The sequence below is a fragment of the Bos indicus x Bos taurus genome, chromosome 2 (assembly GCF_003369695.1).
Source record: "Bos indicus x Bos taurus breed Angus x Brahman F1 hybrid chromosome 2, Bos_hybrid_MaternalHap_v2.0, whole genome shotgun sequence".
Taxonomy (NCBI): Eukaryota; Metazoa; Chordata; class Mammalia; order Artiodactyla; family Bovidae; genus Bos; species Bos indicus x Bos taurus.
The window spans coordinates 114,203,006-114,228,955 of record NC_040077.1 but is presented as its reverse complement, the minus strand read 5'-3'; the positions used below and the strand labels follow the sequence as shown (position 1 = coordinate 114,228,955).

General features: G+C 38.4%; 1 long non-coding RNA gene across 1 annotated transcript; it reads left to right on the top strand.

Annotated features, from left to right (window-relative positions):
• The first annotated feature begins 245 nt into the window (after window positions 1–245).
• LOC113876078 lies at window positions 246–25,950 on the top strand. The gene is made up of 5 exons (XR_003506414.1): window positions 246–389; window positions 7,811–7,891; window positions 17,604–17,700; window positions 22,601–22,710; window positions 25,348–25,950. It is a non-coding gene; the product is annotated as an uncharacterized LOC113876078 (long non-coding RNA).

Genomic DNA, 25,950 nt, shown 5'->3' with positions numbered 1-25,950 from the left:
ATGACGCTGTCACTAGGAGGTCAGAAGGGGAAGCTGAGAGGCTCTGAATTCTAAGCCAGAGCAAGAATAACAGAGGACACAAGGGAAAACAAACAAAAAAATCACACTCGCATAAAAGGAAATGGAGACACACAAAGAAAACACTTGCGAAATGTCTTGAAAATTGGAACATTTTGTTCTATAAAATACGCTGTCACCTTCTAACAATTTTCCGTTGTTGTGCTGTTTGATAAGTGACAAGTTTCACATTGCACAGGTGGCCAATTTCACCAGTTCCTTGAGCCCTATCAGTATCATTTATCAGAAACAGCAGAGAATGCTGCATGCACTGCGCTAGAGACATTAATTCCAGTCGTGTCTACATTCCTCACTGGCTAAAGGACTTCAAGGTAGGTCAAAAAGAGAGGTTGATATTTACTGAGTGCCTACCATTTTCACACTAATCATATCATTTGTTTATCTTTTGTCATAACCCTGCTCTGCTCTGCTCAGATGCTCAGTTGTGTCTGACTCTTTGAGACCCTATGGACTGTAACCCACCAGGCTCCTCTGTTCATGGGATTTTCCAGGCAAGAATACTGGAGTGGGTTGCCATTTCCTTCTCCACATAACCCTGCTGAACTATTGCAAAAGAGAAAACTGAAGCACAGGGTATAAGTTTAGTGAATTATGTCAACCTGCTGATTTTTTTCCATTTTTCTCAAATCTTACAGGCATTACTGGGTGAATCCCTTTTTTATTCATTTAATGACTGTATAATCGTCAGCAAAAGACTGAATTTTGTTAAAATTTAGAGTTTTTCATTTGTGGAATAGAGATAATTACATCCACTAAATGTACTTTGAACTTCCCAAGTGGCACAGTGGTAAAGAATCTGTCTGCCAATGCAGGAGATGCAAGAGACGCAGGTTCAATTCCTGGATCTGGACTATCCCCTGGAGTAAGAAATGGCAGCCCAGCTCAGTATTCTTGCTGGAAAATTCCATGGACAGAGGAGCCTGATGGACTACAGTCCATGGGGCCCCAGAGAGTGGGACACAACTGAGCGTGCACACACACATATACACGTGCACACACTATATTTAGTTTACAGGTTTCTCATAAAGCTAGTAAAATAATTATAGATGAAAGTGCTTTTCGTGCTATCAACTATATATGAAATTAAGTTAATTTTAAGACTTTGAATTTATGCTCTTATTGTGTTTTCACTAAACTTCTGTAATTCCATTTTGCTTGGGGCATGAGGTATAGGGAAAATCTTATTCATTTTTTTCCCAGTCAGTTCAGTTCAGTTCAGTCGCTCAGTCGTGTCTGACTCTTTGCGACCCCATGAATCGCAGCACGCCAGGCCTCCCTGTCCATCACCAACTCCCGGAGTTCACCCAGACTCACGTCCATTGAGACAGTAATGCCACCCAGCCATCTCATCCTCTGTCGTCCCCTTCTCCTCCTGCCCCTAATCCCTCCCAGCATCAGAGTCTTTTCCAATGAGTCAACTCTTCGCATGAGGTGGCCAAAGTACTGGAGTTTCAGCTTTAGCATCATTCCTTCCTTAGAAATCCCAGGGCTGATCTCCTTCAGAATGGACTGGTTGGATCTCCTTGCAGTCCAAGGGACTCTCAAGAGTCTTCTCCAACACCACAGTTCAAAAGCATCAATTCTTCGGCACTCAGCCTTCTTCACAGTCCAACTCTCACATCCATACATGACCACAGGAAAAACCATAGCCTTGACTAGACGGACCTTTGTTGGCAAAGGAATGTCTCTGCTTTTGAGTATGCTATCTAGGTTGGTCATAACTTTCCTTCCAAGGAGTAAGCGTCTTTTAATTTCACGGCTGCAGTCACCATCTGCAGTGATTTTGGAGCCCAGAAAAATAAAGTCTGACACTGTTTCCACTGTTTCCCCATCTATTTCCCATGAAGTGATGGGACCAGATGCCATGATCTTCATTTTCTGAATGTTGAACTTTAAGCCAACTTTTTCACTCTCCTCTTTCACTTTCATCAGGAGGCTTTTTTGTTCCTCTTCACTTTCTGCCATAAGGGTGGTGTCATCTGCATATCTGAGGGTATTGATATTTCTCCCAGCAATCTTGATTCCAGCTTGTGTTTCTTCCAGTCCAGCGTTTCTCATGATGTACTCTGCATATAAGTTAATAAGCAGGGTGACAATATTCAGCCTTGACGAACTCCTTTTCCTATTTGGAACCAGTCTGTTGTTCCATGTCCAGTTCTAACTGTTGCTTCCTGACCTGCATACAAGTTTCTCAAGAGGCAGGTCAGGTGCTCTGGTATGCCCATCTCTTTCAGAATTTTCCACAGTTTATTGTGATCCACACAGTCAAGGGCTTTGGCACAGTTAATAAAGCAGAAATAGATGTTTTTCTGGAACTCTCTTGCTTTTTCGATGATCCAGCGGATGTTGGCAATTTGATCTCTGGTTCCTCTGCCTTTTCTAAAACCAGCTTGAACATCAGGAAGTTCACGGTTCACATACTGCTGAAACCTGGCTTGGAGAATTTTGAGCATTACTTTACTAGCATGTGAGATGAGTGCAATTGTGTGGTAGTTTGAGCATTCTTTGGCATTCCCTTTCTTTGGGATTGGAATGAAAACTGACCTTTTCCAGTCCTGTGGCCACTGCTGAGTTTTCCAAATTTGCTGGCATATTGAGTGCAGCACTTTCACAGAATCATCTTTCAGGATTTGAAATAGCTCAACTGAAATTCCATCACCTCCACTAGCTTTGTTCGTAGTGATGCTTTCTAAGGCCCTCTTGACTTCACATTCCAGGATGTCTGGCTCTAGGTGAGTGATCACACCATCGTGATTATCTGGGTCATGAAGATCTTTTTTGCACAGTTCTTCTGTGTATTCTTGCCACCTCTTCTTAATATCTTCTGCTTCTGTTAGGTCCATACCATTTCTGTCCTATATCGAGCCCATCTTTTCATGAAATATTCCCTTGGTATCTCTAATTTTCTTCACAAGATCTCTAGTTTTTCCCATTCTGTTGTTTTCCTCTATTTCTGTGCATTGATCGCTGAGGAAGGCTTTCTTATCTCTCCTTGCTATTCTTTGGAACTCTGCATTCAGATGCTTATATCTTTCCTTTTCTCCTTTGCTTTTCACTTCTCTTCTTTTCACAGCTATTTGTAAGGCCTCCCCAGACAGCCATTTTGCTTTTTTGCATTTCTTTTCCATAGGGATACTCAATTAACTCATCACCATTTTTATCAATGCCAATCCCCATCCCACTGTTACACAATGCTGCCTTTGTGTTAAGTCAGGTGATATGTGTCTACCAGTATGTCTTGGGATTCTGTTTCATTCCACTGATTTGTCTATACATGTGTTGATGCCACATAGCCTTAATTACTAAACCTTTAAAATAATCGTTGATACCTGGTACTGTTAGTCTACTAGATTTGTTCATTTTTTGGACTGCCTTAAAATATCTTCACAATATTCAGTTTATCAACCCCCAAAATATGGGGTTTCACTCCATTTATATATCTTCTTTAATTACTCACGATGATGTTTCACAGTTTCCAGAGAGAAAATCTTGCATATTTTTTTTTAGATTTATTCCCACATATTTTAAAAAATGTTTTGACAAATATTATTTTTATTTAAAACTTTACTTTTCTTTTGTTTCTGGTCTATAGAGATACTGTCCATGGGGTTCTCCAGGCAAGAATACTTGAGTAGGTTGCCATTTCATTCTGCAGTGGACCACATTTTGTCAGAACTCTTCACTATGACCATTTGTCTTGGGTGGCTCTGCACAGCATGGCTCATAGCTTCACTGAGTGACACAAGCCCCACTGCCTGGCGTGAAACAGTCCACGGAGTCACAAAGAGTCAGACACAACTTAACAACTGAAAAACAACAATATAGAGATAGATTAAAGAGTTTTGTTTGTTTTTTTGTATTAACCTTGAACCCAGGACCTGGGTAAATTCACTAATTCTAGCACTTTGTTTGAAGAGTCTTTGGATTTTATGTGCATATTTATATCCTGTATTAATAATTTTAGTTTCTGCATTTTTAATTCTTTTGACTTTTTGTTTCTTGTTCATGCCTTTCTGCGCTGCCTAAAACAGATAGTTTATTCTGAACAGAAGTAGTGACAGGGGATGTCCTTGCTTCCTTCTTGGTATCAAGGGTGATGTTGTAATATTTGATTAATGAATATTGTATTTTCTTAGGTTTTTGATATATATCATTTATCAGATTTAGGAAGTTCCACTGTGTTCCTAGTGTGCTGAGATTAAAAAAAAAATACCTACTCATCTTTTTAAAAAGTCTCATAAATCTTAAATAACCCAATAGCCAAAGAACATCAGGTATATATATGGGGAGAGTTTGCAATGTAAAAGAAATAGACAGGCAGATAAAAACCATAAATGCATTTCCAGACTGAAAATATCCACCCACTGACTTGCAAAGTGAGTGAAAAGGAACCCATACTAATTCACATTATTGTGAAATTTCAGAGTGCCAGTGACAAGGAAGATTCTAAAAATTTAGGGGGAGGGAGGGTTGGAAGGAGGGAGGGAGGGGTAAAGGAAGGAGGGGAGGAAGGAAAGAAGAAAGAAAGAAAAGATGAGCCAGAGGCATATATAAGCTCAGAATCAGAGTCTTTAGATTCCTTAAGCCCAATAGTGGAAATAAAAAGAATGAATAAATAAATAGAGCTATCACTTCAAAATCCTGAAAGAGAACTGTTTTTTTCTTTGAATCCTATGCCTAGACAAACTACCAAGAAAACTTGAAGGTAGAATAGAGCTATTGTTAGACATTCAAAACTCCAAGAATTCATTCAATCCCATGGACTTTTCCCTTGTCATTCCTCCATCCTGCCACTATAGCTATCATCCTTCTTCCCTTCCTCCAAAATTATTACAGTAGTCTTTCATAGCATTTCAGCATTTCAATGCATTTTAGCATTTCAATGTATTTCAGCATTCCTATATGCAATACAATTAAAGATGTCTTTCTAGAAACAATACAAAAGCCCAAATTTTATTTGATTTAACAGACATTAAATCATATTTCAATAAAAATGGTCTGAACAAACCTAACATAAGGAAAAAGGAATTTTAAAATCTGTATATGTTCACCATTAAAAATAGGTGTTCAGTTCAGTCACTCAGCCGTGTCTGACTCTTTGCGTAGACTTCAGCATGCCAGGCCTCCCTGTCCATCACCAACTCCTGGAGTTTACTCAAACTCATGTCCATTGAGTCAGTGATGCCATCCAACCATCTCATCCTCTGTCATCCCCTTCTCCTCCTGCCTTCAATCTTTCCCAGCATCAAGGTCTTTTCAAATGAGTCAGCTCTTTGCATTGGGTGGCCAAAGTATTGGAGTTTCAGCTTCAACATCAGTCCTTCCAATGAATATTCAGGACTGATTTCCTTTAGGATGGACTGGTTGAATCTCTTTGCCTTCATTACACTTGAAAATTTTAGTTGTTTCACTTTTGTAACTTAAAAAATGTTAATAGTAAAACAGTGATTCCCTTTTAGAGACTTATATACATATATAATAGTTTAAGAAACAAAGTTTTTATCAATACTTACTGTTCTTAATGTCACAAATGTACTTACTTATGCTTGCTGATTTATCCATTCTGGGTTGGATTAATGACAACAGTATCCTAGGGTATAATGTATAGCTAAAATATTTCTATATTTTGTGTTAATTACATTTGTTGGAGTAAAGATAGCTTTCAGAAATATGTGAAAGAAAAGAAGAGATTTCAAAGCAATTTTGACATGCTAAGGATATTCACTTATATCATTTATTTAAAAAGAAGTATATGATGCTATATTTTAAACATTCATCTTTAATTTTTAGCAATTGCTAGTACCAAAAATCTGTCCTATAAAATTTTAATTAAACTTAAGTTGTCTGTCAATGAAAGAAAGATTCTACATCCTTAATTAGTTAACTAGTCTATTTTTGGAGAGATACATACATGTATGTGTGTGTGTGTATATATATATATAGTGGTAAAGAACCTGCCTGCCAATGCAGGAGACAGAAAGCATGTGGGTTCGATCCCTGGGTCAGGAAGATCCCCTGGAAGAAGGCAGGGCAACCCACTCCAGTATTCTTTTCTTGCCTGAAGAATCTCATGGACAGAGGAACCTGGAGAGCTACAGTACCCAGGATCACAAAGAGTTGGACATAACTGAAGTGACTTAGCACATGTGCATGTGTGCACGTGTGCACACACACACACACACATATATGGTAAAAATATTTTGACAAATTTATGAACAAAAATGTTCAGTGATAACTATTTCCAAATGTGCATGATCAAGATTATCTCCTACTTCATTGACAATTGTGTTAAATTATAAAATAGAAGACTCTTAAGAATCCCTTGGACTGCAAGGTGATCAAACCAGTCAATCCTAAAGGAAATCGATCCTGAAAACTCATTAGAAGGACTTATGCTAAAGCTGATGCTCCAATACTTTGGCCAACTGATAAAGAGCTGACTCATTGGAAAAGACCCTGATGCTGGGCAGGATGAGAAGGTGGCAACAGAGGAAGAGATAGTTGGATGGTATCACTGACTCAATGAATATGAGTTTGAGTAAACTCAGAGACATAGTGAAGGACAAAGACGCCTGGTATGCTGCAGTCCATGGAGTTGCAAAGAGTCAGACATGACTAAATGACTGAACAACAACAGCATGCATCAACTTGAAGTAAAAACTACTTGCTATGTTACTCTTTCCATACATCTCACCCTCTCCTCCCCTCTCCCCATCTCCAAAAGTCTATTCTTTATGTCTGAGTAACATGGAAACTTACATTACCCTACGTAAAATAGATAGCCAACAGGAATTTGCTGTATGGCTCAGGAAAATCAAACAGGGGCTCTCTATCAACCTAGAGTGGTGGGATGGGGAGGGAGATGGGAGTGAGGTTCAAAAGGGAGGGGATATATGTATACTGATGCATGATACTGGATGCTTGGGGCTGGTGCACTGGGATGACTCAGAGGGAGGAGGGTTTAGGATGGGGAACATGTGTATACCTGTGGCAGATTCATGTTGATATATGGCAAAACCAATACAATATTGTAAAGTTAAAAAATAAAATAAAATAAAAAAGAAAAAAAAAAGGGCAGGGATATATGTATACCTGGGTGATCCATGTTGAGGTTTGACAGAAAACAACAAAATTCTGTAAAGCAATTATCCTTCAATAAAAAATAAATAAATAAAACAAAACTAAACTAATTGCTAACTTGATTTGTTCTAATGTTGGATTTTTATACTATGGATGTCCCAGTTCCTAAATATGGCGCACTGTTGTGAAATTGTAAAGTGATCCTCGATCTACCTTCTTCACATAATATTTACTTTCAAATATATTTCTTTACACCATTGTATGCAAACAAAGCTTCATTGCTGAGAATGTTATTACTTCACTAGTCAGTATATCTGTGCACCTTGCACAGTGTGCTCTTGCACATCTCCGTCTAGTCATTACTTAAAAAGAGCAAACTCAACACATACTTATGACTGAACTAGTCTTCATTTCTTAGGAATTTCTTCCCTCTTATCTCTTGGATGACTTCCACTGCCATGTTCAGAAAAGCTGTGGCTATTCTCAACAAGATATCTAATGAAACTTATTTTGCCATCAGTATTTCATCACCGAAAACAATAAAAAGTTTACCACCGTTACTTAAGTGATAAGCTGTAGATTTAGAAAAGGCTTGTTTCAATTAAAATTATTGCAAAGTAACAACTTAAAATTAATGCTCACTTTTTTTCAGATTGGTTTGTACTTTCGGCTTACCATTGATAACTTAAGATATCATCCCATGTGACACAGTCTTACTGCATCTGTATCTTAGGTGAGTTGCCATTTTGTTCAGTGGTATCTGAACATGACTATAGCTGGGTTAAAAGTGTGAATGGAGTATGAATTTCAAATTATTATAAAAGCTTTCAAATGCTCCCTAGTGATATTTGTTCTTATCACAAACTATGGATGATAATCTGTGAATTAGAAGTGGTTTGTGGACTTCACTGAGCTTTAGAGGATGTATGCTGCAACAGGGAATAACAGCACAAAAAACAAAGACACCGGACACACGAAGATCTGGAATAAATGAAGTTACAGGAAACAGCTGAGAAGCAGGCATAAATCGGACTTCCAAATTGGACAGGGACAGAGGACTCAGGGAAGAAGTTGAAAGGGAAAAAAGAGAAACAGTTGTATTGCTGGCTTACTGAAACTTTTGACTATGTGACAGAGAGTATTCAAGCATCTTTTTAATGCACTTGGAGAGCCTGGGAAGCATTAATGGTAATGACAGAAAATCATGAAAGCAAATTAAAAAGACACAATTATTAGCAGCAGGAAAAACAAAAGTCAGTCATGCTTAAAATGATCCTAATAAAAGTATGATATAATTGCATTGGAGGATGTAAAGAAAGGGATGCAGGGCATAAGGGATGTAAGAATGTTTCTTGTTTTCCAATAGAAAGTTATTAGATAATATCTAATAATTATAAATCAAAAGCCAACAGGAAAAGTTATTATTTGGAATTCTGGAGTTGGATGAAAGAGTGAACTGCTATAAAAATTGTCAGTAGTTACTTCTGGAGAGCAGCATGCAGAATAGAAGTGGAGTAGGAGACTTCTGATTTCAGGATAAGGTTTGTAAAATGATTTGACTGTGAAGCTCTATACATATGTAAAATAATTTGATGAAAGATACTCTCCTAATTTAGTATTTTTATTCTTAACTGTATAAAAATTTTGATCTACTAAAAGATCTCTTTTACAAAGTTTGTTCCAAATATGTGTATATGTCAATGATATTAGAATATTAGATATAACCATGATTAACTGCTTAAAATTACTCAGTTATAATGACTATATCTAATATTCTATAATCATTTTAAGCCATTCTTAAAACTTTAAAAATTTTACCTGAAAAATAAATTAGTTCTCATTCCATGAAATTTTTGTGCTTAAAGCTCAAGAATTTTCACGTTTTAAATGAATTATTTTGTTTTGTGCTTATGATGAAAACTGTTTCAGAAGACTTCAAATTATCTTTTTAGAAACTTGTCTCACCTCTGAGCAGAGAAACCCATGTCCTTTAGAGGGAAAGCATTTGTACTAATTTTAAGCAAAAAGAAATGAGGTTAGAGTGGAAAGTATTTGGCAATGATAAAATTTAGCCCTTGCCAGAATTACAATTATTGGGCTCTAAGTTTGTGAAATTTCATACTTTCATGCTTAACATAAAATATAATGATATTTGAATTTTGTTTTGTTGTTTAGCCGCTAAGTGCAACCCCGAGGACTGTAGCCCGCCAGGCTCCTCTGTCCATAGAATTCTCCAATTCTGGAGAATTCTCCAGGTAAAATATTGAAGTCAGTTGCCATTTCCTTCTCCAGGAAATCTTCCAAATCCAGGAATTGAACCCACATCTCCTGTGTGCATTGCAGGCAGAGGGTGGCCCATTCTTTGAATACATATGTTAAATTTCATATTAAAGCAAGTAGAAACATAGATAAACTTGTCTTCATTAACTTGCTAACAAATCTGACAAAATCTTCATTGAGGTTTTTTTCATTATTATTTTCATTACGAAGATAAGAAAAGCTTGAGACAAAGAGCTTAAACCTGGAATAAATTCCATTCTGTTTAACGACCTGAAACATTTTCTTGGGAAATTCCTATTTCAGCCACATGATCCTTGCTTGTTCTTTAGTCCTCCATAAACCATGACCCTTCAGGGATTCCTATCCTAATGAAAAGTTACTCTCTGGTTGCAATTTAGGATCTCCAAAATTCCCATTGGAAATGTTACTTGAGTTGTAGAGAGAGGGGTGCCTGGAAAAAAATTCACAAAAAAAGTCCCCTTGAATTGTTCTGGAGCAAAATAATACCTATGTTTAAAATGGAAAAGAGTTTATTTTCCTCCACAATAGCAATGTTCCAGGTAAATCATGTCCTCTGTCTGAAGATTCATTGTAGGGTTCTCATTGACCTGGAAGCAATTCAATCTATAGGGATCAAGGCTGGGGGTGGGGGGGGGTAGGCAGAGAAATACGTCATAAAAGCCAATTTATGACATTAGTTATCCATTCCTGAAATGAGTGTGCAGTTGCAATCAGGTTAATATGAATACCAGGATCACAGAGTAGCATAAGGAGGCCATATGGAAATCAAGAGACAGAACATCCTGTTTTGCCAGGATCTTATCATGACAGGTAGATTTTAGTATTAGCCCAATTTGGCAATATACAGTGAAAATGAAAACTTCTTTTCTACTGGCCACCTTCCCAAACCACTGTCTCCCTCCTCAACACATTGCCTAACCCCCTGTTTCTGTGGAGTTCCTGAAGCCTCTGGGTTCAGGTTCACCAATTCAGTCCCTACATCCTGTTATGATGAGCCACAGGGAGCATACCAAGAAAGAGGTTAAAGATCCTTCTGATCCCACTTAATTCCCAGTCTTTGAGTTACTCCAACCAATAGCTGATCTCATTCAATCCCACCCCAATGCAAATATCAGACAAAATTCTTCAGTACAATATTCTCAAAACCAAACTCACTTTTCTCTCTAAGATCTGCTTTATTTCCCATTCCTTTAGTATGTGAAATCAAATTCTAACAAATCACGCAAAATAAAATCTTAAGATTTTCTTTGACTCCTCATTTTCCTTTTCTATTTTTGGAAATATCTATTTATTTGTCTTAGTTGTGGGTCAGGTCTTAGCTGCTGCACACAGCAGGACCTTCATTGTGTCATGTGGGATATTTCGTTGTGGCTCGGAGGCTAAATAGTCCTGGTGGGCAGGCTTAGGATGTAATTTCCCCTGTCACCCCTTGCCTAAACCTCTTCAAAGTTGCCTTTGACCTACAAGAGACTGATGTGCATGTTTTTCAATATCTCCATTATAATTTGATCCCCACCTTCCTTTTCTCTGTTATCTCTTGCATCCTCTTTCACATAATCAGCATCCATGCTAAACTATTTCTAATTGTCATGCCCCACATGATGCTTTTTGCATCAATGCTTCACCTGACATTAATTGCTGTCCTTGGAATGCTCCGTTATCACCTGTATAAAAGTTCTTGCTGTTGTTCAGTCGCCATGTCTGACTCTTCATGACCCCAGGGACTGCAGCATGCCAGGCTTCCCTGTCTCTCACCACCTCCTGGAGTTTGCCCAAGTTTATGTCCATTGAATCAATGATGTCATCCAACCATCTTAAGTTCTACTTGTCCTTAAAGACTCAGGAAACTTTCTGCTTCTCACTTTTACCTCAAGTCCTATAGCATTTACCTATAGATTTAATGATTTTCTTCCTTGCTCCGTGTTCTTCTTCTCCATGGAAGACTCATTACTTCTACCTGTGGCCCAGGTCTATCCCGCTCTTCACTGTGATCTGGTCTCTGAAATTATTTCTTACTTTATGCATCAACATGATGGCCAACTCCATTGGGCATTTCCTTCTGGCCTCCAAATGTGATCTCCTCTTTCAAAAATTTTAAAAGTCTTTCCTTTGCCTCACTTGCATCTTCTTTCTCTGTTTTATCACCACAAATTTTGGAAGGGTAAGCAGTAATTTCTGCTGCAGTCCTCTCACCTCCTACTTATTCCTCAGCCCTTTGTAGTTATTTCAAATGGCAAATACAATTAAAACTGCGGTCGCAAAGTCACCAATTATCTGCTGATTTTAAAACCAAAGATTACATTTGTGTCCTTATCCTATCCAGTCCCCTTGAAATAATCAAGTCTAATGCATATCTCTGAAACTCTCTTTAATGTGGTTCAATGACAGTTCACCATTCGGTGTCTACTCCTGTGTATACTATTATTCCCTCTCTTACTTTTTCACCTGTTCCTCTCCTACTTGTCCCATGTACAGGAACCCTTCCCACAAAGTAACTGTCCCTCTCCTTTTCTTGTTCTTTTCTTACAATGTAGCTACAAACTTCACTTCTCTACAAATAAAACCCCAAAACATATTGGTTCACTTTCCTTGTTCTTACTCTACTGCATTTCAATTCTATGTCTCTAATTACTTTTTGAGACTCTCCCAAATTCAATAAGTATAAAAAGAACCTAATCAATTCTCATCTTGTTCTTTCCTGGAATGATCTTGTGCTCCTGTGTCCCCCACAGCAACTATGTTCTGGAGCCTTAAGTTTATCTTTTTTGTTTGTTTGTTTTAAGATCAATTTTAATTTTATTTTATTTTTAAACTTTACAATATTGTATTAGTTACTTTCTCTTTGCCCTCCACATCTAGATGATCCACTAGAGATGTCAATTCTATCCCACAGTGGCTCCTGAATAATTTTTATCCCTTTCATTCTTGTTGCCATGACATTGGTTAACATCTCTCTTTTAAGTCCCTTAAAAGATGCCTCATTGGTATCCTTTCTTGCCAGTCCATTCAGTACATGGAATGTACAGTCCATTCCCCAAACCTTTCTAAAAGCCAAGATCTGTCCACATCACCTGCAAATGTGCTTTGCTTTCTTCTTGCTAACAAAATAAGTTTAAGATACAATTTAATAGAAAAACCCATTGAGGTGTAACAATTGTCATAATCTGAATCAATTGTTTTCCAGCCTTAAGTTTTCCAACTATATCTCAGAACTCCTAGAAAAGCAGTTGTTTCAGAACTTGATCAGCACACTTCCATTTTATTTCTCTATAAATAATAATGAGACACTTGATATATATTGGATATTATGCTGTGTCCCAAAGAAACAAAATGATTGAGACAAAAACATTCCATACTATTCATAGAGATCTTAGTCCTGGTGCAGAAAAATTAAAATATTATACACTATTGAGTAAGTAAAATGAAAGTGTGCTACATGTTATGCTAGAGGAAGTGTAAGATTCTGAAGTGGACATAGTAAGGCACCTTACCTCATACTCTTGGTGGTAATAGTGGGTCTATGCTGGGCAGGAAAGTTGGTTGCAAAAGTAGGCACTCTTTAAACTGGGTGGGAGCATAGATGAGTGGGCTGATTCCTGGCAAGAGAAAATGGCCACATGCAATATAACAATTAAAAATGTTCAGTACAGTATCACCCAGAATATAAGGAGGAGAATGCTGACTAAGATGGAGCTGGTAGAGTAAGAAACACCTGATAATAAAATTACTTGTAAACCAGAACAGGAGCTTTGGACCTTATGCAGTAAGCAGCTGGAAGTCTGACAGGATCATATTTATATTGGAAAAAATCATTCTGGATGCAGTATGAAGAATTAGAAAGAAAAGATTAGAGAAAGTGAGAGCATTTAGTAGCTGTTGCTGAAATTCTTGGGAGCAATTACATTGGTTTTCATTAATTCTTTGTTATATGGAAGGAGTAAGGTGGATTGGTTTAAAAAATGTTACATGCAATCATGCTAAGACATTTCAGTTGTGTTTGACTCTGTGAAACCCTATGGACTGTAGCTTGCCAGGCTCCTCTGTACTTGGGATTCTCCAAGCCAAAATACTGAAGTGGGTTGCCATGCTCTCCTCCAGGGTATATTCCCAACCCAGGGATTGAACCTGCATCTCCTATATTGGCAGGTGGGTTCTTTACCACTGAGTCATCAGGGAAGCCCCAAAAAAATTGTTAAGAGGAATGAAAATCAGGGTTTAGTGACTTCATTATTGTTGGTGGTGGCTCAAACTGTAAATAATCTGCCTGCAATGTGGGAGACCTGGGTTTGATCCCTGCATTTGGAAGATTCCCTGGAAAAGAGAACAATTACCTACTCCAGTATTCTGGCCTGGAGAATTCCAAGGACAGAGGAGCCTGGCAGGATAAGGTCCAAGGGGTTGCAATAAGTCGGACACCACTGAGCAACTTTCACTTTCACTTATTGTTGGTGATCGATGATTAAGTAGTATGGATGATGATCAGTGAGGAGCAGATTTATGTCTGGAACTCTAAAAAAGGAATAGGACCTGAGAAGTATTGTAGAGTTGAAATTCTCTAGCATATCAGTTCAGTTCAGTTCAGTCACTCAGTCATGTCCAACTCTTTGCGACCCCATGAACTGCAGCACGCCAGGCCTCCCTGTCCATCACCAACTCCCGGAGTTCACTCAAACTCATGTCCATCAGGTCAGTGATGCCATCCAGCCATTTCATCCTCTGTTGTCCCCTTCTCCTCCTGCCCTCAATCCCTCCCAGCATCAGAGTCTTTTCCAATGTGTCAACTCTTCGCATGAGGTGGCCAAAATATTGGAGTTTCAGCTTCAGCATCATTCCTTCCAAAGAATACCCAGGACTGATGTCCTTTAGAATGGACCGGTTGGATCTCCTTGCAGTCCAAGGGACTCTCCAACACCACAGTTCAAAAGCATCAGTTCTTCAGTGTTCAGCTTTCTTCACAGTCCAACTCTCACATCCATACATGACCACAGGAAAAACCATAGCCTTGACTAGACAGACATCACTAGCATATAGGTTTAGCCCTGGAGAAAGAAATGGCAACCCACTCCAGTACTCTTGCCTTAAACATCCCATGGACGGAGGAGCTTGGTGCAGGCTACTATCCATGGGGTAGCAAAGAGTCGGGTACGACTGAGCAACTTCACTTTCACTTTCAAAACTATGGAAGTAGATGAAATTGCTCAGGGCAATTGCTTAAAATGTGTATAGAACCTGAGAGGACCTGTGGGGATTCCAACCTTTCAGGCAAGGGAAAAAAGAAGAGAAGGGTGGTCCTAGGAACAACAGAGACACTTATTCATTAAGAAAGAAGTCAGAAATGTCAAACACAGCCCACGGGAGAATTAAGGTTACTTTTTGAGGGGGAGGGAGTATTGAGTGTGAAGCGTATCACTAGTGAGTTGATGAAAGCACTTTCAATAGATGTGTTGAGGGAGGTGACATTGCTCTCTTTATTTAACCTGTCCACATGTCCATCTCTTGAGTGGGCCAACTTGGCTGCAGCTCTGACCTTGCTCTGGGTGGTGGTTGTAGAGTGGAGAAGAGATCACAAGCTATTATTTCTACACATTATTTCTCTTTTGGAGCACAGGTGCAAGTCAATTTTGACATTTCTGTCTATTGGAATCCCAAATACACTATGAAAGATGGCAACAGCAAAGCCTCCTTTCAAGTGTGATTATCCTGGCCTTCCTGTTATAGCTTGTGGTCCCCAACCCCACACGTCTGTAAGTGCCATCTCTTCTCTGCTGAAACTCCGTTAAATTTCAAGAAACAGATCAAATATCACTTCCTCCTAACGACATCCTCATTTCATAAGGGTATTATTGCTCTTCGGTATTCCCAGAGGATTTTGTATATAAAGTCCAAGTGTTTAAAACATTCTGCTTCATAACAGAGTAATAAGGTATTTAACTCTTGTTTATGGAATTGAATTGAAATGTATATATAACATTGTGTGTCTGATTACAATGAATTATTTTAAGTCCAGACATTTTTTTATGATGGTGAATCCATTTTTGTAGAGAAAACAAAATTATAAGATACTTGAAATTGCCTTCACTCCTTTCTCACACTGTCTCTTTGCCACCTTATGGACTTTAGCCCACCAGGCTCTTCTGTCCATGGGATTCTCTAGGCAAGAATACTGGAGAGGGTTGCCATGGCCTCCTTCAGGGATTCCCAACCCAGGGATCAAATCAATGTCTCTTATGTCTCTTGCATTGGCAGGCAGGTTCTTTACCATAGCACCACCTGGGAAGCCCCTTTCTCACACTGGGAAAGAATAGTACTGAATCAAGCAGAGTTCTACTTGAGCTGGTGTCTGAGTTAGGCTTAGCTAAAACTTTTTTGATTCAGAGGAGAGACACAGACTCCATACACAATACTTAGAGACTATAATCTGAGAGCAGCATTCCAAAAATATACAATAATTTTGGGTCCACCTATAAATTGGGTTTACTTTGAATAGGCAGATTACATCTTATGACAAATAAGAGAGTTGCTACTGGGAGCAGTGGTCTAATTTCACCATCTTCACCTAAGCAAAGAAATTCTAATCTAGCGCTTACATGGGTTTTATGTTTCCTGTGAATCTGTCTTTAAAAGGTATATTTTTATCACTATAATCTGAGATCTAAAAAAGTTATGTTTAGTACTTTAAGTTGATTATTTCCAATGTAATGTCAGATTTGTAATATGGTTTCATCTCTGCAGTAAGTTCACATTTGAAATAGATATACATTTTCAAGTGTCAAATGATTTCTCAGTGTTCATGAATATCATAAAGCTTGAATAGCAAATAAAATTTTATAACTTAATAATGTAGCCAATAGCCTTAAAGAAATTGTGAATTTCAGGATTATTTTTCTTTCTACCCAAAATGTTGCCTATCTGTGAGCAAACTGATACTTGGCTGAAGACTTGGTGAGAATAACTAACACTGGAAAGTGTTAAGAACTCTTGAAATGTGCCCGTGCTTTAAATGCCATTTCACCCCGTTCCTCTTCCCACCAGACAGAGCATAGAGCAAATCATATGATGGATGGCCAGTGTAGATTCATAATTCATCACAGTTAGAAGGACTTATAATGGTGTATTTTCAAACTCAGTGAAAATGCTCAAACAGTTCAACATCCCATTCAATAGAGTCAGTGATAATATAATGGAATGTTTTCTTCAGTATATTCAGTGAAGCACGGTAAGGGCTAAGGTCCAATTATTTCTTATGGTGATGGAGGTAGGGGCATCATCACAGATGGAAAAGAGGACATGAATCAAATTTGTGTTCTCTCCAATAGAATGTGTGTGTGTACATCTGAGGGGGCAGTGATTCTAGGGAAAAATCTATCTTTAGGTATTAAAAATGGTTCAAAGTTCCCTAAGTGTTACCCAAAGGAAGAAGTGTCATTGGAAAATCATCACTGCTTTATGTTAGGGTTACGATAATGCCTTTAATAAATAAGTTCTCTGTTATTGATACTTTAAGCAGACTATTAAGCAAAAATCTAATAAAGTGGAATCATTTCTTTAGGGAGGAGGGCATGGCAACCACTCCAGTATTCTTGCCTGGAGAATTCCATGAACAGAGGAGCCTGGCGGGCTATAGTCCATGGGGTCGCACATGACTAAAGCCACTTAGTGCGCACACACACACACACACACACACACATTTCTTTAAGACTAACAGTGAAACTTTACTTATATTGGTTTACAATTGAAAATAATGATAAATGTTTTAGACATTTTTTGAAAACAGTTCATTAAGAGTTTTCCAAGAATAATTTTTTTTCATGTGTTTAAATTCACTGCCAAAATATTTGGGACTGGACACCTGGGGCACTTGCTTCCTCCTTGGGCTCAGGCTTCCTTCTCATTTCCCATAGTGTTGACCCAATCAGTTCCATCTGTTATAGCCATAACCCAAATGTGGCCAAATTCGAAGAGAAAAAACTTGGCATCATTGTCCACAGCTTCACTTCCTGCTTCATTGACCTCACTCCATGGTGCCCCTCTAAAGCTCCATCGTTTCAAGGAGCTCAAGCATTCCTGATCTCCCTCTGTCTTTCTTTGATAAGTTGCTAGTAGTATTCAGTCATTTAGGGCTCATTGTGAATTTTATTTTACAGGTACTTTTCCAATGTCTTTGCATTTTACCCAAGCTCTGAGTGAAGCATGAATGGCCCTGCCTTCCATTATGGGATTTCCAGGCATCAGTGTCTTCAGGTAAGAATGTGATGGTACTTTCCTGGACCTCAGAAATCGCACAGAACAGGCCTGCCCTACCTCTTAATCTTTCTATGAACATTCAGGGCTGTGTGACCCAGGATTCTCAGTGGCTATTGTCTGCTTTAAATTTTAGCCCTTCTATGTTTCTTCAGTTAACTTTGATAGCTTCTCTGTGGTCTGTACATTATATAAAAAACTATGCTTTTCTGTTTATAGCTATATCCATACATATTTGGGGGGAAGATCTAAGCTTTTCTTGTAATGAACCTTCCCTTTGAGTCTATTTGTTCCCATTATTCCCACTTAGCTGTGTTTTAAGGGACGAAACCAACCATTAGATCCAACATGGACCCAATTACAGGGTCTTTTCTCCTGTTTTTAAAAATATGTGCACAGAATTTTTATGAGCTTCACCTCTGTGACTACTGGGCTCACGATTCTGCTGAAGCCACAGTTATTTTGCAAGTCAGTGAGGACTTCTCCAGCCCTGGGTTGGAGTTGTGCTGGTAACTTTGCTCTAAATTCCCAATTTAATGGAAAAAAACATGGATGGAAGACAGAGGAGCATAAATCTTGCAAGTTGCTTTTCAGAGACCAGCCAGAACTAGCCCTAGACGAAGACAGTGTATGCTGCCGGCGGCTGTATTCCCTTCAATCTGATTTCAACAAGTAAGCCGCTAGCCAGGGGAGCATTAGAAGGTAAAAGGGGATCAACCAGTTGTTAATCCAGTTGTGACTTTGGTTTTGGGTTCCTTTCTTCAAACGGCCAAGCTGTGCATTGCTTTGTGATTGACTGCCTTTGTCCTGACAGAGCTTCTCGTTTTGTACCTTTCACCATTGTTTTTGGCCACAGACCAAGCCTCACGTCTTCTGGTCATAGAATTCCTTTCTACAGGCTCCGCTGCAGGCCAAGGCCTCCGGGTAACCCGAGACGCCTCGATTTCCCTGCAGACAGCACATTAAAGGGAGGTCTGTTGGCCAGCTGCGGGAACAGGTGTTTTTCTCCTTTCATTCACACCCGCCCCCATTTATTTGTCTGAAGAATTCCCTTTCTCGGGTTGTTCACAAATGCTGAAGGAATTGGACAAATTGTATAGGCGTTAGAGTCTGCGATTAAAACACTTCACCTGCTTGGCAGCAGAGCCGGTAAACAATGCTACCAGATGCAGCACACCATGATTCCGTTGTTTAGCTTGCTGCTTGCTAATGAGCAGGAGGGGACTGGGCACCTTGGAGGCCCCTGCACCATGTGTTTACAGACTCAGATTCCACCTCTGCTCTTTGGAGAAGGCTGGTTCATGCTGCTTTCTGAGAAACTGGAGAAGTAAAGTCAATGCTATGATTATTGTCTTTTTTTTTTTTTTTTTTAATACGCAGAGCAGAGCCATGAAAGCCTGAACTGGTTTAGTCCTCTTACATTTAATGTTGGTCAGGTAATCCAGATCACTTTTTTATAACTCTGTTGTATAGACGGGGAGGGTCAAATATCACAGTGAATACTACAGACCACATTTACTTCAGATATGTCCTTGGAGATTGTTGTGATTTTCTTTGGAGAATGAGCTTATAGGTTGAGTGAGCTGTGGATATGTGGTCTTTCTAGTACAGATCACCATGCCCCATTATTACCTCACTCAATGGTAAATTGAAGTTTCAGGATTTCGTTTCTCTTCCTTATCTGAAATTTGGCTGTAAAAAATCCCTCTTTGAATTGCCTTAGCACTTTTTCACAAGCCACATCTCACATATAACTCTCTGTGTCTTCTCACAGACCCAAAAACTAGGTTTGAGTCACTCTAGTTTTTCTCTCCATTGCAGGATTTAGGGTAAATAAAAATACTTTTCAGAATTAAAGATTTTTTAATACAAATGAATATTATAAACAATTAGCATATTATTTTTTTATGTCAGTAATATATTAATAGTAAATGCTATGCAACTATGAGACTACCAGGCTGACTGTGAGTTCATTTAATTCCATCCTGTCATTCAGAAGTCTCTCTTTTAAGTTGTTTGGAATGGGATATGGGCCACGTAGAAGAGAATATCCCTTTCCCCATCTTCTAAAATTCTGGGAAGCTGCTCCTTAAAGAAAATGGTACATTCTTCATTTAAATGCCCTCAGATTGTTGCCGTCTTTGGACTCTCCCTTCCTTTCTTCAGGCAGGGAATCAAATAAGCCAGGCTTATGAAGCCAAGACTTCATAAACGGATTCCCACCATACTGTTGCTTTTGGCCTTTTGAAAACACTTGTCTTTACTGTGCTTGCAAACCCCACAGGCTGTTACAAAATGCCCTGTGTTTCAGCCATAAATTGCCAGGCATGTTCTGAGCAAGCTGAGTTCCTCAAGGCCTCGGTGCTTTTGCACATGTCCTTTCTCATGTGTGGGCTTCTTCCTCATGCTCTCTTTTCCATTTTTTCACTTGGTGAATTCCCACTTTTCCTGTAGCCCTAAAATCAAGCCTCTTCTCATTTGAGAAAACTTCCTGACATTTCTTAAGCAGGGCTAGACACTTCCTTCTCTCTTGCTCTCTTTCCCACACCTCATTAGGTCATGTGTCACATGATTTTTGTGACCCTGAACTGGACTCTGAGTTCCTTGATGGACTGTATCGTACTCATCTTTGTGGACCTAAGTCTTTCTTTACACCCTTCCTTCTGATCGCCCATGCTACTGCCTGGCAAAGTCCAGGTGCTTTTGCTTTTATTTTGAGCAAAATAGGTTCTCAGTTAATATTGATGAAATGAATGCATAAACATAGCTAAACTTATAATTTATCTTGAGAAGTTTGGGGGGATGAATGCAACCTCTAAAACTAGGAAAGGTACTTGAAAAAGGGAAACTGCTAACTTCAGTTGCTTGTGTTCTGGGACTTAGTACCAATTGGCTAAAATGAACTAAGTCATACATTTCATCAAATTCTTTTCTTTTCCATCTATTTACTGTTTCTCTGTTCAGGAGGGGCACATGATAAGCAAGGTAATGTGAGAAATTCAGTGTGCATCCTTCCCTACCCACCCCTCCAAACAACTGTGATCATTGTCCATTTTATTTTGCTGTTTCCTTATTTACAAGTATTTAAAAAGACTGATCTTTGCTTTAAAATAAAATCAGAATTAATATATTGGTGCACCATATATAAATATCAATGAGCACATTCTTTTTCTTTTCTTCTTTTTTTTTACTGTGTGAAAAGTAGTTATTTCTGATCCCATGATCTTCTTCTTGTGCTAATGGATAGACCATCTTTCTCTTTTTAAAATTTCAAATCATCTCATAGAGTTACAGGCAAATAGTTCTAGACGAGGCTCTGAGCACTTAAAAAAAAATCCTCAAAGCAATCATACAATGGAGTACAGCAGAAGAAAAAAGATTCAGAGTGGTTGAATAACTTGCCCCAAAATCCCACAGCTGGTAAGTGACAAATGTAGAATTCAAGCCCACTCAGGCTGGGTCCAGAATCAAAGCATGATAAACTATCTCCTCTTCAGAAGTCAACTCTATTGCTGTATGAAGGAAAAACTATTTCAGGGAAGGAAATGGAACAGTTAGAAGAATCTCTTACAAATACCCCAGAAAAGAATAAAGACAACAGGAAAGTAATAATATGACTTATAGTGCCAGACTCTTGATAAACTTTTGATTATTTGTGCAGTTTTTGCCTTGGACTAAATAATTCAATATTTCCTGAGATAAAGAACAGTTTCTGTAACTTGGTGGCAATCTGATTCCTTAACCCATGTAGAAGACCATGGTATATGGCTTAACTGCCTGAGAGTTTTAAGTCAAGATACATAGTAAAACTATTTTTGTTATTGGTGTTTTACTTTTTCCTTCTTGCTTGGAAAAAATTAAAATTTCAAGCTATTTATAAAGTTCATTTTCCCTAGAGTCAGAGGTCACAAAGATAAATATTAACTGTCAGAAAAGCCACAAATGAAGGTGACGTTCTTTTATAATGGTATCTGAGAAGAAAAGCTATCAGGTTGAAAGCCAATAATCCAGAATTTTTTATTGCAAGTCTACTGAGATGTTCAAACTTGAATGTGGCCCGTGATTTCTGAAAGGTAGCTCTGTTTCATGGAGGATCTAGCAGAAATTTCCATTCATGTTGAGTGGAAAACCCAAAAGGGAGTGTTCCATGGAGCTCAGAATCTGGCAATAAAAGATTTACTTTGTGTGAGGAAGACTAGAGTGTCTTTCCCATTGCTGATTTATTAATTGGTTTATTAAGAAAGTCCTACATTGTTAATATTTCAGCACTCACTTGAATATAGTTATAAATTCCTAGGTAGAGAACCCACAAATTACATATGGACACTCCAATATCCATCAAATAGTGTTTTGCATCTATCTAGTCATTTCCTAAGAAATAGTATTGTGCCTAATTTGAGTAAAACACTGTGTTTTTATTTTATTTTTAAATTTACACATTTCTAAGATGATAAAGTATGAATTTACAGGGAAAATATTATACTCCCCTTTGAAATAAGCTTGTCAAAATCTATGGCATGAAATGTTCCCATTTATGAGAGGATTACTTTAGTAGTATTCACTCACTGATGAGATTTCTTAGCACCATTATATAACTGAATAAATTACTCTCCATGCATAGCCTAATATCTTGTAGTCATAACTCTTAAATATTTTTCAGATCTTTTGGTAAGATTATCAAGTTCAGTATTTTGGTAATGGATAGAATTTTACTTGAACTGTCTTAAAAGTATCTCTTTTCATAGGAAAATAGAGAAAAGCTATAGCAATGAAAAGCATCTATTATGTAACACCCTAGGGGTGGATCCCTCTCCTGTAAACTAACTCAAATTTTCAGGAAGCTTAAATTCCTCCAATTCCATTTTAATGCCATTTCCCCCCCCACCTCATTCTGTTTCAGTGGCAATGAAGAACAGCTGGCCACCGTTCTCTGTGATAATAACCTTCGTACAGTCAAAACTGGAGTGGTTTTGGACATGGTACTTATAAGAACATCTCCTTGCAAATGATGTATCCTTTTTGGTATTTTATCCTGTAAATAGCTAGATTCTTTATAGCCAACCCTTCCACTGACTATCAAATTTTAGCTCTGTTTAGTAGAATGCAAGCATTTTTCTCCCTCATCTATTCAGGAATGTCTTCTGAGAAGTTTTCACAATAAAATTTATTGTTTTTAATTTATGACATACAATGTAAGAAGAATGGAATGCTTTTCTGTTAGGATTTGCATTGATAATTACAGGTTACCATAGTGCTGGTCTACATTTTTTTTAAAACCAAATTTGCCAGATTCTGAAGTGAATATCAATAGGAAGGCTGAACACTTTTTTGCTGCAACAGATTGAGACCAATATCTGGTGGTGAAGACCTATCGCTGTTGGCCGGACCCTACTTCTAATTGGGAAGAAGGCAGATGCTAGCTTCTAGGGATATCAATCATTCCAAGTCATAGCCACACCCCAAGAAAGCTGAGGAAGTGATTCAGTCTTTCTGAGGTCATCTTTCCTATTAGTAGCAGGGGAGCCAAGAGTCTGAAAACACTCACATTTTGCTCTCTTTAGGAAAAAACAACATTGATTTTAGAGGCTTTTGTTAAGGAGGCCAGGGGGATTTTCCCAGCGAGGCACAGAGGAAGCTGGTTTGGGTTGGGAAGCCAGACATTTCTTGGCCTGAGTTTCTCAATTGAATGGGATTCCAGTGTGCCCCCTCCTCACCTCTCCAACCCCTAAGCAGCTTCAAGCTCCTCCTCCTCCCTTGGACCATATGGGGAAGCTGGCTCAGTGGCTGTTATTCTACTGCTCCAAGTTCACGCAGCTGTTCATTCCCTGCTTAATGTACCGGTAATTACAGCAATGTGCTCTTCTCTTTTCCAATCATGTAACTTTTTCTAATGGAAAATTATTTGTTTTTAACAACGTCCACGCATTCTATTCTTTAATAAGAAAGGAGGTCTTCTGGAATCAAGAGATTAAATTCTCTACAAAAAACAAAAGTTTCTGTATCACTTTCCAGCTCCATAGGAGGGCTCAGTGGGACAAGCTGAAATTGAGGCGGGGGCACTTAAGTGAGTGTAACTAACTTGATATGAATAGGCCGGTTGGGAAACAAAGCAAACTCATAGCCTTCTGCACATGGAGGTGATGAAAGAATATTTTTTTTAAAATGAGAAACTGGGAAAAATCAAAAGTAGAAATTGAGCTCTGCTTTCATGATCCAAATTCAATATGCTCTCAAAAGATTTTTAAAACAAATATTTGAAGAGTTTTTCCACTTATCTTGGTTCTATCTTTCAGAGCTTGCAAATTTTTTGCTTTTATGTCTGGGATTGGGTGGGGACTTCAAATGACAGCAAGGAGAGCTTCTTTCCTTCCACCTATGCCAAGTTCACGGGCATAGATCAACATCTGTTTGCTCACACTGTCATTTGTGGATGAAATAATTCAGCCTTGGAATCTCTGCCCTCGTGTCTCCTTAAATGGCACTGGGAATCATCGTACACACACAAAAACCATTAATTTTTTCAAAGCAATAAATTTTCTACTCATTAGAAGGTTTTGTTTTGGGACTTTCATTTTAAAAACTTAATTAAGAAGCAGTTGTAGCAAAGAACACCAAATCAAATCCTGTGTGTGGATAAAGATCCTAGTTCTGTACTACAGATAGAGCTGATCAAATCAGAAGGATGATAGCAAAATGAAAGTTTCTTTTATATGCAAATTCAAAATTTGATTGAGCTGAGAGGACCACAGACTATGATTGCAAATTGATGCCTCATTTGACATTTTAAGGGTTTGAATCATTTGAGATTTAGTTACATCAAAAATTATAAGACATATATTCTGAGTCCCAAATCTTTTAGTGCTAAAATGTGTTGATATTTCCAAAGGGCTCTAATTTTATTACTTGAGTATTAGCTTTATGCTAAGGCTTCCTTCGGAGAAGGCAATGGCACCCCACTCCAGTACTCTTGTTTGGAAAATCCCATGGACGGAGTAGCCTGTTAGGCTGCAATCCATGGGGTCGCTAAGAGTCGGACACAACTGAGCGACTTCACCTTCACTTTTCACTTTCACGCATTGGAGAAGGAAATGGAAACCCACTCCAGTGTTCTTGCCTGGAGAATCCCAGGGACGAGGGAGCCTGGTGGGCTGCCGTCTCTGGGGTTGCACAGAGTCGGACACGACTGAAGTGACTTAGCATAGCATAGGGCTTCCTTGGTGGCTCAGCTGGTAAAGAATTCACCTGCATTGTGAGAGACCTGGGTTCGATCCTTGGGTTTGGAAGATGCCCTGGTGAAGGGAATGGCTACCCACCCCAGTATTCTGGCCTGGAGAATTGACTGTATAGTCCATGGAATTGCAAAGAGTGGGACATGACTGAGTGACTTTCACTTTCAGCTTTATGCTAATAATGATTAGTAGCAAGATGATTGCTGGAAATCAGCTCTCTTCTCCTCTATTCTTCTAAACTAGCCCATCCACCAACTCCTTACAAAAGTCTTTTGTTTTTTCCTTTGAGATTTTTTTTTTCAGAAAGCACACAAAAGTGAAGAAATTTGACATTTTCAAATTGAAATTTAGAACTATATAATTTCTTAATTTGTACTAACTTTGGCAAAACAGTTGCTTTCCTTCAAGACCACAATAGCCACAGTAGCAGCATGACAGCATTTTTGTTCCTCTCAAGTCTGGCTAGAAGCTCCATGTGTGACAAACAACAATGAGAAAGACCTGCTCCTCATTCCTTATGAATGCAGCATGTGAATCTGGATTCGACTGCACCCTGTAGGAAATCATTGCTGTCTGCTTTATGAAAAGCGAACATGTAATTTAATACATTTAAGCAAACGAAGAACAAGGGTCTACAGAATTTGTAACATGACTCGACTCTAATCTAGGTGTCTATCCTACCTCATAATCTATTTCTTTTGATGTGCATCAGTATCTTCAAAAAGAATTGTTTTAAAAGCTTTAAATCATTTTGATATATGTTAGACCGTCAAAGCTATACATGTGATCTGATGAATGTCAAAATGTATGATGAGCGACTGCTCACACTCCTCATTATACTCATTCATTCAGCAAATACTTTATTTTTTCCAGCTGTATTGAGGAATAATTAACAAATAAAATGCTATATGTTTAAAGTGTATTCAATCAGCCAATGCTTATATAATTTTACTTTTCCAGCTGTGTTGAGGAATAACTGACAAATTTCTATATATTTAAGTTGTGTGACATGATGATTTGA